This window comes from Ranitomeya variabilis, chromosome 2, assembly GCF_051348905.1.
Source record: "Ranitomeya variabilis isolate aRanVar5 chromosome 2, aRanVar5.hap1, whole genome shotgun sequence".
NCBI lineage: Eukaryota > Metazoa > Chordata > Amphibia > Anura > Dendrobatidae > Ranitomeya > Ranitomeya variabilis.
Genome location: NC_135233.1, coordinates 426,516,778 through 426,536,899, shown reverse-complemented (window position 1 = coordinate 426,536,899; position 20,122 = coordinate 426,516,778). Strand labels below are relative to the sequence as shown.

The following is a 20,122-nucleotide window of genomic DNA, read 5'->3' as shown; positions in this document are numbered from 1 at the left end:
GCAGTTCGGGAGGAGGAAAGTGTGTGGGCGGTGACTGTGTGCGTGTATGTGTGTGCTGGGTCTGCGGGCTGTCCGGGTGTGTGCGGGGCTGTCCGGGTGTGTGCGGGGCTGTCCGGGTGTGTGCGGGGCTGTCCGGGTGTGTGCGGGGCTGTCCGGGTGTGTGCGGGGCTGTCCGGGTGTGTGCGGGGCTGTCCGGGTGTGTGCGGGGCTGTTCGGGTCTGTGCGGGGCTTTTCGGGTCGGTGCCTGGCTGTTCGGGTGTATGCGGGACTGTTCAGATGTGTGCGGGGCTGTGCGGGGGGGGGGGGGGGGGGTCTTTTGGGGTATGTGTGCAGGCACCATCCGATGGGACTACAAGTACGCAGCATCCAATCTGCAGCTAATTCGGATGTAATCCGGACAGTGGACACACACCCTACGCTATCCGTACATCTATCAATAGATATATCTATCCAGATATATCTATAGATAGATATATGAATAGATAGATGTATGCATCTATAGATCTATCTATATGTAGATCTGTCTATCCATTTCATCTATCATCTATCTGTGTGTGTAATGGAGTGCGGGTTGGACAAATGTAAAAGAGGAGGTTGGACAATAATGACATCACAAATCTTTTTGAAGATAGAGGGGGGAGAGGAGGGAGGGGTTGGGGTGTGTTTTGGAGAGGGTGTACCAGGTGCAGAGTTACAGGCGAGTGCAATGCATCATGGAACTTGTAGTATTAGAGCACAATAACTCTGGAGAAAGGAAGTTGTCGATTTAACCCCATGAGAGCTGGATCCAGCACTAAAGATGTGCTGCTACAGCATGATAAAAGGTAATATTGCTAAAATAAACACAGTAGATGTTTTCAGTGGCACATAATAGCAAGATTTATGAAAAAAAGAAAGAGTTATAGTAGTGGACAACTTTAATGAACCAAAACTGTGAATGTCGTGAAGTAGAAAAAAACAAAAAACAAAAAAAAGATACTAAAAAGAGGGATTTTTGGTTCTTACCGTAAAATCTCTTTCTTGGAGCCTTCATTGGGGGACACAGGTAACCATGGGTGTATGCTGCTCTCGCTAGGAGGCTGACACTATGCAAATAAAGAAGTAGCTCCTCCCCGGCAGTATACACCCTCCGACAGGCACCAGGCAACTCAGTTGGTGCAAAAGCAGTAGTAGGAACAGGTAATATAAAACTCAACCTATGTACCAACCCACAACAACGGCACGTTAGCCAACACGGTATAACTTCAAGGGGATGGTGCTGTGTCCCCCAATGAAGGCTCCAAGAAAGATTTTACGGTAAGAACCAAAAATCCCTCTTTCTTTCTCGCTTCATTGGAGGACACAGGTAAACATGGGATGTCCAAAAGCAGTCCCTAGGGCGGGATATTCTGCAGAAAAAGAGGAGTCAGGTCGGCCGGTGAGAAACCACAGCCTGCAGTATCTTCCTACCCAGGCTCGCGTCCGCAGAAGGCTGAGTATGCACCTTGTAGAATTTTACAAAGGTGTGAATGGATGACCACGTTGAGGCCTTGCAAACCTGCGAGGCCGAAGCTTGGTGACGAACTGCCCAGGAAGCTCCCACAGCCCGGGTACAGTGAGCCTTCACCCCCGAAGGGGGCCGCTTGTCTTGGACACGGTATGCCTCCAGAACCACCGAACGGATCCAACGAGCAATTGTGGACTTGGAGGCGGGGAGCCCCTTTTTGACGCCCTTCCGAAACGATGAACAGAGGATCGGCCTGACGAAAGGAAGCAGTTCTGGAAAGATAAACCCGGAAAGCCCTGACCACATCCAACTTGTGAAGAGATTTCTCCAATGGATGAACTGGGGAAAGGCACAAGGAAGGGAGGACGATGTCCTCATTGATGTGAAAGGACAAGACTGTGGGCGGTGACTGTGTGCGTGTATGTGTGTGCTGGGTCTGCGGGCTGTCCGGGTGTGTGCGTGGCTGACCGGGTGTGTGCGGGGCTGTCCGGGTGTGTGCGGGGCTGTCCGGGTGTGTGCGGGGCTGTCCGGGTGTGTGCGGGGCTGTCCGGGTGGGTGCCTGGCTGTTCGGGTGTGTGCGGGACTGTTCAGGTGTGTGTGTGTGGGGGGGGTCTTTTGGGGTGTGTGTGCAGGCATCATCCGATGGGACTACAAGTACGCAGCATGCAATCTGCAGCTAATTCGGATGTAATCCGGACAGTGGACACACACCCTACGCTATCCATACATCTATCAATAGATATATCTATCCAGATATATCTATAGATAGATATATGAATAGATAGATGTATGCATCTATAGATCTATCTATATGTAGATCTGTCTATCCATTTCATCTATCATCTATCTGTGTGTGTAATGCAGTGTGGGTTGGACAAATGTAAAAGAGGAGGTTGGACAATAATGACATCACAAATCTTTTTTTTTTGTTCAATAATACATCTTTATTTAGCTTTCAAAAACGCACCAAAACGCATAAAAACCGCGCAAAAACCGCACCAAAAGCGAATTAAAAAATGCATCAAAACCGCGCAAAAAACACACCAAAAACTGCATCAAAACCACATCAAAATTGCATCAACACTGCATCAAAACTGCACCAAAAACTGCATGAAAAACACACAAAAACCGCACCAAGAACTGCCATCAAAACCGCACTAAAGACTGCATCAAAACTGCACCAAAGACTGCATCAAAGCCGCACCAAAAACTGCATCAAAGCCGCACCAAAAACTGCATCAAAGCCGCACCAAAAACTGCATCAAAGCCGCACCAAAAACTGCATCAAAGCCGCACCAAAAACTGCATCAAAGCCGCACCAAAAACTGCATCAAAGCCGCACCAAAAACTGCATCAAAGCCGCACCAAAAACTGCATCAAAGCCGCACCAAAAACTGCATCAAAACCGCACCAAAAACTGCATCAAAACCGCACCAAAAACTGCATCAAAACTGCACCAGGTTTTGATGGAGTTTTTGATGCAGTTTTTGGTGCCGTTTTGATGCTGTTTTTGGTGCGGATTTTGCGCGGTTTTGATGCAGTTTTTGGAAATAAACAAACAGAAAATGTGCATGATTTGAATGGAAACATGCATGAAAAAACAGATTCGGAGGCTGGATTCATCATTTCACATCTCAGTTTTATACGTTTTCCGCCGGATCCATCGCTGTGGGTTTTTTCGCCGGACAGAAAAACCGTTCCTCTGTATGTGTTTTCCGTCCGGCGGAAACAGCTTTTTTGACGGATCCGACAAAAAACGGATGAAACGTGTGGCCATCAGGCGCAATCCGGCGCTAATACAACGCTATGAGAAAAAAACGGATCAGGCAGAAAAAAACGGATCCTTTTTTTTAAAAACTCGCCGGATTGTGCCTGACGGCAAAAGCCTGATGTGTGAAAGCAGCCAGATATATGGATAGATACATCTATGTATCTATAGATATATCTATCTATAAATATATCTATAGATAGATATATCCATAGATATATAATAGAAAGGCCGATGTTTCTAAGGCTACTTTCACACTTGCGTTTTTAGCAATCTGTCTTTTTGGGAAAAAAACGGATCCTGCCATTGTGCTCGCAGGATGCGTTTTTTACCCATAGACTTGTATTAGCGACGGATCGCCACACGTCGCGTCCGTCGTGTTTTGGCGGACCGTTGGCACGAAAAAACGTTTAAGTGAACGTTTTTTTTGTCCGTCGCGTCCGCCATTTTCTACCGCGCATGCACGGTCAAAACTCCGCCCCGGACTTCAGAATGGGCAGCAGATGCGTTGAAAAACTGCATCCGCTGCCCATGTCGTGCACAAATTTCACAACGTGCGTCGGTACGTAGGCCCGACGCATAGCGACGGACCCGTACCGACGCAAGTATGAAAGAGGCCTTAATGAGCGTTTAATAAAAAAAAACGGAAAAAAAACAGCGTGGGCTACAGCGCAATTTTCTGCATTAGAGGGGGAAAGCCGACGACCGGGGGCCAATATTTGTAGCCTGCTATGAATATCAGCCCGCAGCTGCCTGCGTAGCCTTTACTGGCTATTAAAACAGGGGGACCCCCCCCAAAAAAATGACGTGAGGTCCCCCTATATTTTATAGCCAGAAAGGCTGCGCAGACACCTGCGGGCTGATATTCATAGCCTAGAGAGGGGCCATGGATATTGGTCCCCCCCGGCTGCAAATACCAGTCCGCAGGCGCCCCAGAAATGGCGCATCTGTAAGATGCGCCAAATCCGGCACTTAGCCCCTCTCTTTCCACTCCCGTGTAGCGGTGGGATATGGGGTAATAAGGGGTTAATGTCACCTTGCTTTTGTAAGGTGACATTAAGCCGGGTTAATAAGGGAGAGGCGTCAATAAGACGCCTATCCATTATTAATCCAATACTAGTAAAGGGTTAATAAAACACACACATTAGGAAAAAAGTATCTTAATATTATTCAATTAACCATACTTACCATACTTCAGCGCCTGCAAAAAACGTAAAATAATAAACCGTATACTACCTGTCCGCCGTAGTCCAATTAATAACAAGTGTTCCACGACGATCTCCCCTATAGAACAGTGACATCAGGTGATGTCAATGCCCTATAGGACCCTCAGTGACACACTGACAGGAGACAATGGCTCCTGCAGTGCATCACTGAGAGGTTACCTTAGGACCGGGGCTGTGGAGTCAGTAAGCCACAGTTGCGACTCCGACCCCTGGATTTTATCAGGTTCCGACTCCGGCTCCGACTCCTTCATAAATGGCCAATTCGTAACAATAAATTTACTGTTGTAAAATATTAACATCGTGCTTATTCAGTTTCTCACCATCATATAAGTAATCAGACCATTTAGAGCAAAATCTATATTTATTAGAATACAATTAGAATATAGCAAATAACTTTTATAAACTTTTCTAAACTCTTGTAAGTAAATATGCAATAAACACTGTTATGCAGTTAATAAGAAGAAATCTATAAATTTGTCCTTAGAAAAAGTATTGCCTCTGTCAGATCCTCCTTCATGGATGCCCTCAAATCTGATCTAATTATTTTGAGAGCAGAGAACAACCTCTCTACACTAACTTGGGTTGGTGGCAAAGCAGTAACCACTCGGGCAACATCTCTGACAATGTCAGGATACAGAGGAATCGCTTGTTGCACTGTTATTTTTGATGAACGGTCAAATTTCTCAATTTCTTTTAGTGCACATGAAAAATTCTGCTGAAATGTACTGGCTGTGTTCTTTGATGGGGATGACTCCTCTTCTATGCGGGAACGCTTTGCACGGTCCTTGTGATCCAAATATTTTTCGAAATTAAATTCTTCATCAGTTGATGAGGGTGAAGATGTGGCAGGACATCCAAATTCTTCTTGTTCCTCCTGACTGTTCTGCAACCCTTTCATCCTTACTGCTATTTCAAACCGAGCTTCTTTTCCTTTAGTTAGCTGTTGATCATCTAGAAGAATCCGATGCATTGGGTCTACATAAACAGCTGCCAAAAGAATGTTATTTTGTAATAGTAACTCCTCTCTCCGTTTCATTGATGTAGCAATGCCACTTGCAATTAACCCTCCTCTTTGGGACAGGCGAAACATCATATTCTTCCACTCCTTTAAGAAAATACCTGGAGTTAAGTCCTCTGCTTGTAATTTTTTAGTCACTGTAAATGGGTGCTCTAGCAATTTTTCCAGCTCAGTCACCTGATTCCACTGACTTTCATTTAGCGTCAGTTGAGGCATGTCTACAAGAAAGGTTTTCAGTTCAACCAAGCGCTGAATCATTAAGTAAGTACTGCCCCATCGTGTGGCTTGATCAATAATTGCCCCTTTTCCAGCACGTCTCTTCAAAATTGAGTCAACTTTAGGGGTTCTGGCAACAGTAGCCCATTTTATCACCTTGCCAATCAGTGCAGCAGCATGTCCTTCTTGCAGACTGTCTCTTATAGCCAGCTGTAGCGTATGCACAACAAAGCGCATGTGATGAATGAACGTATTGACACAGTTTCAACAAGATCATCTAAACTATCATGTTGCTGTTCATCTGAAGCAACTTCAGTTTGCTCCTCAGTTACAATACTGTGTTCCTCTATTTCAAACACTTCTGTGTCTGTGGACCCAGAATGTTCTTCTAGCTGCTGGTCACCATCATTACTCTCATTCATTAACTTAATAGTACTTATCATATTTGAAGCATTGTCAGTTACGACAGAAAGATCTTGCTCTTTTTTAAGTTCATAGTCTTGCAGAACCTTTTCCACCAAGACCTGGAGAAACTCACTGGTGTGATGAGCTTTGGTGTCTTTTACTATAGTTCACTCTGTGACGTGTGCAGGCATCCATTTTCAGAAACAGAAAGCGTCCCTTGAGAGTTTTTTAAGTTCTTCCTTTTGTTTAAAAGCTTCTTCGATTACTAATTTTCTAATACTCTCTCTCTCCAGAGAAACACCAAGCTTGCGGCCATTTCCCCATTCAGACACACAAAAGCTGGTCGTGAAAATAATGAAATAGGCACACTATCCTTTACAACAAGCTCTATGATCTGTTTTTTCAATGTATCTACTGTCATTGTCACAGTAACTTTGTCACTGACAAACTATCTTGCAACTGATGGCTGCAAAGTTCTCTGCTCCTTTGTTTGGCTGGAAGAGCTGGGCACTGGTTCATTTGTTTGGATGCAGTCTTTTTCATCCCCTGCTTTCAGTACTTCTAATCTAAAGAGACATTTACAGCGCTTTCATCCAGAAGCTCTGGTAGGAGCATTTTTATCTTTGCCTGAATATGCACTGATCTTGGCTTCACAGCATTTGTTTTCGTCTGGATCATTTGTCATACACTGACAGACATAATGTTTTCTATCTTGTGTGATGGTGAAATGTTCAAATACAGCTGATTTAATGTGATGCTTCTTTGACACTCAGGTTTTTAATTCTGCATTCACAATCCAAATGACAATTGTTTTTCCTAAAAACAATTGTACAAAATTATTGCCAGGTCGTACAACTGATATAGTGGTCAGTAATACTGTTATTCCTCATGTACTCAGTTAACTGATGCAAAGTTTGTTGAAAGGATAATACTTCTTAGGGTACCGTCACACAGTACCATTTTAATCGCTACGACGGCACGATCGTGACGTCGCAGCGATCGTATGAGTATCGCTCCAGCGTCGTAGACTGCGGTCACACGTTGCAATCACGGCGCTGGAGCGATGCCGAAGTCCCCGGGTAACCAGGGTAAACATCGGGTAACTAAGCGCAGGGCCGCGCTTAGTAACCCGATGTTTACCCTGGTTACCAGCGTAAACGTAAAAAAAAACAAACAGTACATACTTACATTCCGGTGTCTGTCCCCCGGCATTCTGCTTCTCTCCACTGTGTAAGCAGCAGAGCCGGAAAGCACAGCGGTGACGTCAGACGTCACCGCTGTGCTCGCTTTCTGGCTGGCCGGCGCTCACAGTGCAGAGAAGCTGAGACGCCGGAGGACAGACACCGGAATGTAAGTATGTACTGTTTTTTTTTTTTTTACTTTTACGCTGGTAACCACGGTAAACATCGGGTTACTAAGCGCGGCCCTGCGCTTAGTAACCCGATGTTTACCCTGGTTACAAGCGAACACATCGCTGGATCGCTGTCACACACAACGATCCAGCGATGTCAGCGGGTGATCAAGCGACGAAAGAAAGTTCCATACGATCTGCTACGACGTACGATTCTCAGCAGGATCCCTGATCGCTGCTGCGTGTCAGACACAGCGATATCGTATGGATATCGCTGGAACGTCACGGATCGTACGGTCGTAGCGATCAAAGTGTGACTGTGTGACGGTACCCTTACAGTCTTCCTCTTCTGAGTAGCAGCTGTGAGATGCTTGGAAGACGTACACCTAGTAAACATCTAGTCTAGAGGAGGAGCTTTACTACTAAGAATTTGCAACACATTTTCACTTTCAGTTTCATACATTGTAAGTAGGGTTGTTGGGGCACCATGAGGTTAACCAAGTATAAGATTAGATAAGGGCAGTGGAGAACAGTGACACAAGAAGTAAGAAATGTCTCTATCTCCAGCAGAACTGCTTATCACTGTTGTTCATAGTTTGATAGAACATATATATTTGAGTAACATTTATAAAACTCATATGAAAGTTCAATTATGAAATATTAATACATTTTTTTTAAAGCTGGAGTCGGTACATTTCTACCAACTCCGACTCCAACCAAAACTAACTCCGACTCCACGACTCCGACTCCACAGTCCTGCTTAGGACAAAGTCTCACTTTATTGCAATTGCTGCCTGGGAAAACTTCTCACACAGCAATGCCATAAGTGAGACTAGGGACTATTTTCTCACAGGGGCGTAGGAATACATTGTGAGGAATACATTGTGGAAGGATACCTTCCATCATTGTATTCCTGGAGCCCCTAGAGAGCGGTCGCATCAGCTGATGCTCCTGCTCTCCACGGGAGATCGTCGAGGGACACTCGTTTTAATTGGATTTCTGCAGATCAGGGAGTATAGTGTTTGTTTATTATTTTAATATTTTTTACAGATGACACTGGCTTCAGGGATCAAGGTGACAAGTGATGGTGAGTATGTACTCTATTATATGTACTGTATGTATATATGTGTGTATATATATATATATATATATATATGTATGTGTGTGTTTTACTGTACGTACTGTATGTTGCATGTCACATGTCGTCGCATGTTGCATGTCGTCGCGTGCAGCATGCCGCATGTCATCGCATGTCGTATGTTGCATGGTGCATGTCGTCACATGTCGCATGTCATCGCATGTCGCATGCTGCATGTCATCGCATGCTGTTGCATGTCGCCGCATGGTGCATGTTGCATGTCGTCGCATGGTGCATGTTGTCGCATGGTGCATGTCGTTGCATGTTGTCACATGGTGCATGCTGCATGTTGCATGTCGCTGCATGTTGCATGTCGTCGCATGGTGCATGTCACATGTTGCATGTCGTCGCATGGTGCAGGTCGTCGCATGTTACATGTTGCATGTCATTGCATGTCATCGCATGTTGCATGTCATCGCATGTTGCATGTCGCCACATGTTGCATGTCGTCGCATGGTGCATGTTGTCGCATGCTGTCACATGTCATCACATGGTGCATGTCGTCGCATGCTGCATGTCATCGCATATCGCATGGTGCATGTCGTCACATTTTGTCACATGTCGCATGTTGCATGTCATTGCATGTCGTATGATGCATGTCACATGTCGCACGTTGTCACATGTCGCACGTTGTCACATGTCGCACGTTGTCACATGTCGCACGTTGTCACATGTCGCACGTTGTCACATGTTGCATGATGTCACATATTACATGTCACATGGCGTGTGTGTTGTAGGTATGTATGCACTGTATATGTGTATGTGTTTTTTTTTTTTTTTTTACATTCAACAGTAGTAGTCCCATCATCCGGCTAATGTGTCATTCACTGTCACTGTAGCAGGCAGAGCCCGATGGGACTTGTAGTGCCATCGGACGATGTCTGTACACGGACACACCACTGTGCCCCCCGCAGCAGACCCCAGCACCGCCCGCACATCCTGGCGCCGACACGCTGACCCCCAGCACATCCCGGTGCCGGCACACAGACCCCCAGCACCGCCTGCACAACCTAGGGGTCACGTGACCTGGACTCAGCCGCCAGCATAGCGCCGCTCACAGGCGAAAACGGCAACGGAAGGTATTTGCTCAATTCATTAGGGGCCCCGGGGGGATACATTGGGGGGTTAATTGAAAGTAACCCCCCCCGTGGCTTTGATCGCTCTGATTGTCTGTTTCACTTTCAACAGCCAATCGGAGCGATTTGTAATATTTCACCTATGAAAACTGGTGAAATATTACAATCCAGCCATGACCGATGCTGCAGTATCATTGGCCATGGCTGGAAACCCTGATCTGCCCCCACCGCCACCAAATCTCCTCCCCAGTCCTCCGTCCGGTGCTCCGCTCCCCTTCGTCCGCTCCCCCGTCCTCCTGTCTGCTCCCCCCGTGCTCCGATCCCACCCCCCTGTGCTCCTATCCCACCCCCGTGCTCCGATTCCTCCCCCCCCCCAATACTTACCGAGGCCTCCTGGTGTCCGTCAGTCTGATCCATGGGTGCCGCCATCTTCCAAAATGGCGGGCGCATGCGCAGTGCGCCCGTCGAATCTGCCGGCCGGCAGATTCGTTCCAGGTACGTTTTGATCACTGTGATAAAACCTATCACAGTGATCAAAATAAAAAAAATAGTAAATGAACCCCCCCTTTATCACCCCCATAGGTAGGGACAATAATAAAATAAAGAAATTATATTTACTTTTATTTTTCCACTAGGGTTAGGGTTAGAACTAGGGTTAGGGTTATGGTTAGGGTTAGAATTAGGGTTAGAACTAGGGTTAGGGTTAGAATTAGGCTATGTGCACACGGTGCAGATTTGGCTGCGGATCCGCAGCAGATTGGCCGCTGCGGATTCGTAGCAGTTTTTCATCAGGTTTACAGTACCATGTAAACCTATGGAAAACCAAATCCGCTGTGCCCATGGTGCAGAAAATACCGCGCGGAAACACTGCGTTGAATTTTCCGCAGCATGTCAATTCTTTGTGCGGATTCTGCAACGATTTACACCTGTTCCTGAATAGGAATCCACAGGTGAAATCCGCACAAAAAACACTGGAAATCCGCGGTAAATCCGCAGGTAAAACGCAGTGCCTTTTAGCTGCGGATTTTTCAAAAATGGTGCGGAAAAATCTCACACGAATCCGCAACGTGGGCACATAGCCTTAGGGTTGGAATTAGAGTTAGGGTTGGAATTATGGCTAGAGTTGGAAATAGGGTAAAGATTAGGCTTGTGGTTATGGTTAGGGTTAGGGGTGTGTTGGGGTTAGGGTTCGGATTAGGGTTAGGGGTGTGTTGGGGTTGTGGTTAGGGGTGTGTTGGGGTTAGGGTTGTGATTGGGTTATGGCTAGAGTTGGGATTAGGGTTAGGGGTGTGTTGGGGTTAGTGTTGGAGTTAGAATTAAGGGGTTTCCACTGTTTAGGCACATCAAGGGTCTCCAAACGCAACATGGCGCCACCATTGATTCCAGCCAATCTTGCGTTCAAAAAGTCAAATGGTGCTCCCTCCCTTCCGAGCCCCGACGTGCGCCCAAACAGTGGTTTACCCCCACATATGGGGTACCAGCATACTCAGGACAAACTGGGCAACAACTATTGGGGTCTAATTTCTTCTGTTACCCTTGCGAAAATAAAAAATTGCTTGCTAAAACATAATTTTTGAGGAATGAAAAATTATTTTTTTTATTTTCACGGCTCTGCATTATAAAATTCTGTGAAGCACTTCGGGTTCAAAGTGCTCACTACACATCTAGATAAGTTCCTTCGGGGGTCTAGTTTCCAAAATGGGGTCACTTGTGGGGGGTTTCTACTGTTTAGGCACATCAGGGGCTCTGCAAACGCAACGTGACGCCCGCAGACCATTCCATCAAAGTCTGCATTTCAAAACGTCACTACTTCCCTTCCGAGCCCCGACGTGTGCCCAAACAGTGGTTTACCCCCACATATGGGGTATCAGTGTACTCAAGACAAACTGGACAAAAACTTTTGGGGTGCAATTTCTCCTGTTACTCTTGTGAAAATAAAAAATTGCGGACTAAAAAATAATTTTTGAGGAAAGAAAAATGATTTTTTATTTTCACGTCTCTTCGTTATAAACTTCTGTGAAGCACTTGGGGGTTTAAAGGGTCACCACAAATCTAGATTAGTTCCAGGGGAGGTCTAGTTTCCAAAATGGGGTCACATCTGGGGGAGCTCCAATGTTTAGGCAAACAGGGGCTCTCCAAACGAGACATGGTGTCCGCTAACGATTGGAGCTAATTTTTCATTCAAAAATCAAATGGCGCTCCTTCCCTTCCGAGCCTTGCCGTGTGCCCAAACAGTAGTTTACCCCCACATATGAGGTATCGGTGTACTCAGGAGAAATTGCCCAACACATTTTAGGATCCATTTTATTCTGTTGCCCATGTGAAAATGAAAAAATTGATGCTAAAAGAAATTTTTTGTGGAAAAAAAAAAAAAAAAGTACTTTTTCATTTTTACGGATCAATTTGTGAAGCACCTGGGGGTTCAAAGTGCTCACTATGCATCTAGATAAGTTCCTGGGGGGGTCTAGTTTCCAAAATGGCGTCACATGTGGGGGAGCTCCAATGTTTAGGCACACAGGGGCTCTCCAAACGCGACATGGTGTCCGCTAACGATTGGAGCTAATTTTTCATTCAAAAGTCAAATGGCGCTCCTTCCCTTCCGAGCCTTTGCTGTGTGCCCAAACAGTAGTTTACCCCCACATATGAGGTATCGGTGTACTCAGGAGAAATTGCCCAACACATTTTAGTATCCATTTTATTCTGTTGCCCATGTGAAAATGAAAAAATTGAGGCTAAAAGAAATTTTTAGTGGAAAAAAAAAAAGTACTTTTTCATTTTTACGGATCAATTTGTGAAGCACCTGGGGGTTCAAAGTGCTCACTATGCATCTAGATAAGTTCCTGGGGGGGTCTAGTTTCCAAAATGGGGTCACTTGTGGGGGAGCTCCAATGTTTAGGCACACAGGGGCTCTGCAAACGCGACATGGTGTCCGCTAAAGATTGGAGCCAATTTTTCATTGAAAAAGTCAAATGGCTCTCCTTCCCTTCCGAGCCCTGTCGTGCGCCCAAACAGTGGTTCCCCCCCACATATGGGGTATTGGCGTACTCAGGACAAATTGTGCAATAACTTTTGGGGTCCAGTTTCTCTTTTTACCCTTGGGAAAAAAAAAAAAATTTTGCTAAAAGATCATTTTTGTGACTAAAAAGTTAAATGTTCATTTTTTCCTTCCATGTTGCTTCTGCTGCTGTGAAGCACCTGAAGGGTTAATAAACTTCTTGAATGTGGTTTTGAGCACCTTGAGGGGTGCAGTTTTTAGAATGGTGTAACTTTTGGGTATTTTCAGCCATATTGACCCCTCAAACTGACTTCAAATGTGAGGTGGTCCCTATAAAAAATGGTTTTGTAAATTTCGTTGTAAAAATGAGAAATCACTGGTCAAATTTTAACCCTTATAACTTCCTAGTAAAAAAAGAAAATTTGTTACTCTATCGCCTTATTGGGGGACACAGGACCATGGGTGTTATGCTGCTGTCCACTAGGAGGCGACACTATGCATAATCTGAAAAAGATTAACTGTGGCTCCTCCTCTGCAGTAAACACCCCTGGACGGCATCAGCCTTCTCCAGTTTTTGCTTAGTGTCGCATAGGAGGCACACCTAAGATTTTTTTACTCCGTTTTTTTCCGACTGATTACAGATGAAGAAAAGTGGGTCTCCTGTGAGACTCCCGGCATGGCTCCTTCCTCGGCCCCCTATGCCCGGTTGAAGTAGAGATGGCTATTCCCCATACCGCTCCTTCCCCATTCCCTCGGGTGCTGGTTCGAAGTCGAGACTCCCCCTCCTTCCCCAATTCCTTTTGGTTTCTGGGTTGAGGTTGAGGCGAGGATAAAGCCCCCTGCAGGTGACAACAGCACCCTCCCTAATCCCCCTCTGGGGGCATTAGGTTGAGACACCTCAGGTTGGGTCTGTACAGGCAGCTTTCTACAGCTCCCAGCAATGGGCCAGCACCCTTCGCCTGCATCCAGGGACCCCAGCCCAGCTGCGGGCTCCTGTTGGGGCCGGGGGGAGTGCAGGCAGGCATGGCACATACAGACACAGGGCTCCCTGCGCCCCTGTCTCTGCGGCAGCACCAGCTCTATACTGCCTCAGGGGGACCCCTCACAGGGCCCCCCTTCCGTTTACAGCCCCACCGCTATCCTGCCTTTAAATCCGGGGGGGGGAGTTCGGTTCAGATCCGACTGAAACACCATGGACATCTAATTTAGGCTTCGGCCTAGCTCTAGCCGCCGCCTCCTCTCCGCCCCCCCCGGATGACAAATATGACACTCTACAGTGTCATAAAGGGGGTGGATTGAGACAGAAAGGGCGCGTTTTTACACAGCTTTGCTGCCTTTTTTTCAGCTCTCCGCCCTCTTCTCCCCTGTCTCTTCTCCTCGGCGGCCATTTCTACTGCAGCAAGGATTAACCCTGCATCTCCCGGTCAGCAGGACCAGGCCAGCCAGTCTCCGGGGGGAACAAGACTGTGGATCTTCGGCGCTGAACCTAGGGGCATACTGGTGGGGTAAGATCACAGCTGGGTTGTTTTACTCGGCTGTGAATCCATATTACCTATAACGCTCCCCTATAGGTTTCTCTACCCCTGTAAGGTCCTCTGCAGCCAGCCCTTCTGCACTCTGTGCACTATGCCGGGCTCAAGGTCCAAGAGAACCAGGCAGGACTGCTATTATGCATTCTGTACAGCCTGCAGGACCGCTCTCCCCAGTGGCAGCACGTAACGCGCTGCCAGGACTGCATCCAGACTACTGACTGCATCCAGACTACTGCATCAGAGCCCCAAGAAGCCCCTGCCAATGCCTCGGTGTCTAATGCCACGCCGGAAAGGGTCTCTCAGAGGTCGCAATCTATGACTCAGTCTATAAATAACCAAACCTCCACATTGCTTCAGGCTCTGCAGAGTCATGCCTCGGCTATGACCGCTACCCTGCAAATGGAGAGCTTGACTCAGGAACAGAACGACCTGGCACATCCACGTCTAGGTCAGGACGCAAGCGGACCCATAGGTCAAGTCCATCTGCGTCATCCCATAGCACACAGTCATCACCTTCTAGGGAGAGACACCGTAGTTCCAAGTCATCTAGACCGTCCCCTTCCAGGGGCAGACAATGCAGATCTCCGCAGTCCCCGACCAGAGAAGGCCTCCTCCCCAGCTCACCCAGCAGGGGACGCCTCAGTGATACACAGGATTCGGAAGGCATCTGCGACTCTGACTCAGACAGGGAAACTGAGGGGTCTCTGATCCCCATCCCCCCTAGCAATACAGCGCTAGTCGAGGACATAATCTCTTCCATCCATCGGGTGCTGGACATTTCTAATCTGCCATCAGAGGATTTCCTTTGAAGGACCTCTGAAGCCGCCTAAGGTTTTCTCTAACCACCCAGAGTTTAAAGCGATCCTTAAAAAGCAGTTCTCACAGCTCGAGAAAAAATTCGCTAATCGCAAATATCTGGAGGCAAGGGGGTACCCTTTCCCACAGAAGGACACCAAGGAATGGACAGATCCACCCGAAGTGGACCCCCCAGTCTCTAGACTAGCAGCACAGACTCTCCTTTCACTGCCAGATAGCTCAACCTTCAGGGACGCAGCAGACCGGCAGTTAGATCGCATGGCTCGTTCAATTTTTGAGGCGGCAGGGGCCTCCCTGGCTCCCACGTTTGCTTCAGTTTGGGCTGCCAAGGCCATACTGGCTTGGGCCAAAAATTTACAGCTGGCCTCCAAGCATCTGCTCCTGAGCTGTCGGACCAAGCGGTTCAAATAGCAGTTGTAGCAGATTACATGCTTCAAGCAGCTCTGGATTCAGCAAGGGGCGTAGCGGGGATAGCATCAAACACCATCACGATTCGGCGTATCCTCTGGCTGCGGAATGAAAAGCGGACGCAGCCTCAAAGAAGTCCCTCACGCACCTCCCGTATCTCAGTGGGTGACTTTTCGGTGAAAAGTTGGACACCATGATATCCAACGCCACCGGGGGGGGGGGGAAGAGTACCTCTCTCCCTCAACTGAAACCTATACGCACTTACAAGAAGTGTAACAAAACCGATTCCGATCCTTTCGGAACTCCTCGGGCTGGTCCGTCTCGCGTCCAGCACAAAATCGTAACCGTTCCCCACACAGGGACAACTCATGGTCGACGCAAAGGTCGGACAAGACCTGGCAGTTAAAAGCAGGCCAGTCAAAGCCAAAGGAGGTAAACCTCAGATTTTTTCCTCCTCATGACTCATGGACCCCGGAAGACATCCCACCCGTAGGCGGCCGACTTTGCTCTTCCAGCAAGTCTGGATGCCTACTACAGAAGGCAGGTGGGTCAGGGAACTAGTGTCTTCCGGATACAAGATAATGTTCAACCTCCAACCCACCGAACCGAGTCTTCCTTTCTGTTCCCCCAAAACCGCCAGCCAAGGCTCGTGCCTTCCACCAAGCGGTTCCCTTGCTTCTTCAAGCAGGAGTCATAGTACCGGTTCCCACGGCCGGGCGCTTCCGAGGGTTCTACTCCAATCTATTCGTAGTCCCCAAGAAAGGAGGCAGCGTACGGCCCATACTGGACCTAAAACAACTCAACAAATATGTACGGGTTCGTCACTTCCGCTGGAGTCCCCTTCGGTCCATCATTGCGTCCATGGAGAAGGGAGAATATCTCGCCTTCATAGAAATACAAGACACATACCTGCATATACCGATTGCACCTGCTCGTCAGTTTTCTCAGGTTCGCAATCGACCAGGACCACTACCAGTTCGTGGCTCTTCCGTTCGGACTCGCCATGGCTCCCAGAGTGTTTACCAAAGTCATGGCAGCCACCATGGACGTCCTGCACTCCAGAGGCATAGTAGTCGTTCCATACCTGGATGATCTACTCATCAAGGCTCCTACTTTCAAGGACTGCGAGCTCAGCGTCTCAATCACAATCGACACTCTGAGTCGCATGGGCTGGTTAGTCAACCTACAAAGGTCATCACTAACCCTGAGTCAGTCTCTGACCTTCCTGGGAATGCTATACAACACCTCCAGGGGTTTAGTGCTCTTTCCCAGGGACAAGGCACTGGCTCTCCGCCTAGGAGTTCGCATCCTCCTCCGCAAACCCCCTCGATCTCTCCGGTTTGCCATGAGTCCTCGGCAGGATGGGGCAGCAATAGAAGCGGTCCCAATTTGGCCCAGTTTCACCTCAGGCCTCTCCAACTAGCCATTCTCAAGTCCTGGGACAGGAATCCCTTTCTCTCTCGACAGGGAGTTCCGGCTAACGTAGTCAACCAAGAGGTCCCTGCACTGGTGGCTCAATCCAACCTCGCTAGCAAAGGGGAAATCCTTTCTCACAGGTCAGTGGAAGGTTCTGACCACCGATGCGAGCCTGACGGGTTGGGGTGCAGTGCACCTACACCACAGGGCAAGTGGTCCCCAGTGGAAGCGACCATGCCCATCAACATCCTGGAAATTCGTGCTATCCTCCTGGCATTGAGGGCCTTCCATCACTGACTGGCAGCCTCTCACATCAGAATACAATCGGACAATGCCACCACTGTGGCATATGTGAATCACCAAGGGGAGACCCGCAGTACCCAGGCGATGCGAGAAGTGTCACATATCCTCCACTGGGTGGAGGACACAGGCTCGGTTCTCTCGGCGGTCCACATTCCGGGTGTAGACAACTGGGAAGCAGACGACAAGGAATAGATTCGGGAGAGTGGTCTCTCCATCCCGAAATTTTTCGTCAGATCTGCCATCGCTGGGGGACCCCAGATGTGGACCTAATGGCATCCCACTTCAATGCCACTGTCTCCAACTTCATGGCCAGAATACACGATCCGCGGTCGCTCGGAGCAAACGCTCTGGTTCAGGACTGGACCCAGTTCCAGCCTCTATACATTTTTCCACCTCTCCCCCTGTTATCCAGAGTGGTGAGGAAGATCAAGCAAGATGGAGTTCCAACCATCCTAATTGCACCGGTCTGGCCCAGACGTACATGGTATGCCAACGTCGTACAACTTTCAGCAGAAGCCCCTTGGCGCCTCCCCGACCGCCCGGATCTTCAATCACAAGGCCCGTTCTACCACCAGAACTCAGGGGCTCTCAATTTGACGGCATGGCCCTTGAAACCTGGGTTCTAACCCAGGCAGGGCTCTCGACGGACGTCATTGGAACCATGATCAGGGCACGGAAGCCAGCCTCTGGCAAGATTTATTACCGTACCTGGAAAGCTTTCTTTACCTGGTGTGAATCTCGTGGCCAGACCCCACTCCCTTATTCCCTACCCAAAGTACTTGGTTTTCTCCAATTGGGTCTGGAGGCCAGGCTGTCATTGGGCTCGCTTAAGAGCCAGGTGTCAGCCCTCTCAGTGCTTTGTCAGCCCTCTCAGTGCTTTTTTTCAAAGGCGCATTGCTACCAAGCTGCAAGTAAGGACTTTTCTTCACGGGGTTTCCCGATTGGTTCCCCCCTACAGACGACCACTAGAAACGTGGGACCTCAACCTGGTCCTGACAGCATTGCAGGAACCACCCTTCGAACCCCTTAAGGAGGTCCCGCTCCGCCTTCTCTCCCAGAAGGTGGTTTTCCTGGTGGCAATCACCTCGCTACGCAGGGTGTCTGAACTGTCAGCACTCTCCTGCAGACGGCCCTTCATGGCCTTTCACCAGGACAAGGTAGTTCTTCGTACGATCCCATCCTTCCTTCCGAAGGTTGTGTCCAATTTCCACCTCAATGAGGAAATTTCACTACCATCCCTTTGTCCGGTCCCGGTTCATAGAGTGGAGAAGGCTCTGCATACGCTTGACCTCGTCAGGGCATTGCGTATATACGTGTCTAGAACTGCTTTCTTCCGGAGGTCTGATTCTCTTTTCCTCCTTCCGGAAGGCGGCCGCAAGGGTCTGCCAGCTTCCAAAGCTACCCTTGCCAGGTGGATCAAATCCACCATACAAGAGGCCTACCGCCTTAAGAATTCTCCTCTTCCATCCGGTATTACGGCACACTCTACACGGGCGGTAGGGGCCTCCTGGGCCATTCGGCACCAGGCTTCGGCACAACAAGTGTGTAAGGCGGCCTCTTGGACTAGCCTACACACGTTTACTAAACAATACAGGGTTCATACCCAGTCCTCAGCGGACGCAAGCCTGGGTAGATGTGTTCTGCAGGCGGCGGTGCCCTAAGTATAGGGGCCTGTCTGCACAATATTCGTCCATTGCTTCCCACCCAGGGACTGCTTTAGGACGTCCCATGGTCCTGTGTCCCCCAATGAGGCGACAGAGTAAAGGAGATTTTTGTGTACTCACCGTAAAATCTTTCTCTTAGCCTCTAATTGGGGGACACAACTCCCACCCTGTTGCCCTTTCCGGGCCGTTGTAACTGTTGAGTTCTCATATTGTTTTCTTGAGCTCGTACATAGTTGCCTTCTTACAGGCATATTTATGTTATTCATGTTACGTTCCTCCTACTGCTTTTGCTCAAAACTGGAGAAGGCTGATGCCGTCCAGGGGTGTATACTGCAGAGGAGGAGCCACAGTTAATCTTTTTCAGATTATGCATAGTGTTGCCTCTTAGTGGACAGCAGCATAACACCCATGGTCCTGTGTCCCCCAATTAGAGGCTAAGAGAAAGAGATTTTACGGTGAGTACACAAAAATCTCCTTTTCCAAAATTGTGCTGATGTAAAGTGGACATGTGGGAAATGTTATTTATTAACTATTTTGTGTCACATAACTCTCTCTCTTTTAACAGAATAAAAATTCAAAATGTGAAAATTGCGAAATTTTCAACATTTTCGCCAAATTTCCATTTTTTTCACAAATAAACGCAAAATGTATCGTCCTAAATTTACCACTAACATGAAGCCCAATATGTCACGAAAAACAATCTCAGAACCGCTAGGATACGTTGAAGCGTTCCTGAGTTACTACCTCATAAAGGGACACTGGTCAGAATTGCAAAAAACGGCCAGGTCATTAAGGTCAAAATAGGCTGGGTCATGAAGGGGTTAATTTGATATTTTTGGAGGTCGAACTATTTAAGCACATGGCAATGTTAAATATGCTTTTTTTTTTGCATTCGAGAAATTAAAACTTTTATGTGGACTTTTTTTTTTTAATTTTATTTAGCTATTTTGTACCTGGTTTGTCGTCTTCCCAGAGAACTGGAACCTGCTATGCCATACTGCAATGTTGTAGTACCGTATATAGGGAAGTTAATCATCTCATTTGAAGCCTAACCACACTCTGGTTTTTGTACACATACAAAGATGGCAGCAACAGGGGCTTAAGGAAGGGGTTAGAGGTGTTAAAATTTGGTTTTCTGGGTATCTCACAGATTCACTTAGAGAATCTCGACCACGTCTTCTGTGTGCGGACACGATCATGCAGCTCCTCATATCTATGTAATCTTCACTGTTTTGTAGATCTCTTTGGATCTGATCATAGACAGAAATGTTAATAAGAGTGAAACATTTTGATTGCTGTGTAAC

At 47.7% G+C, this 20,122-nt stretch overlaps 1 protein-coding gene across 19 annotated transcripts in view; it reads left to right on the top strand.

Annotated features, from left to right (window-relative positions):
- ATG13 (autophagy related 13) overlaps window positions 1–20,122 on the top strand; it is a 60,593-nt gene that overhangs the window by 15,108 nt on the left and 25,363 nt on the right. The gene's annotated exons all lie outside the window — the stretch shown is intronic.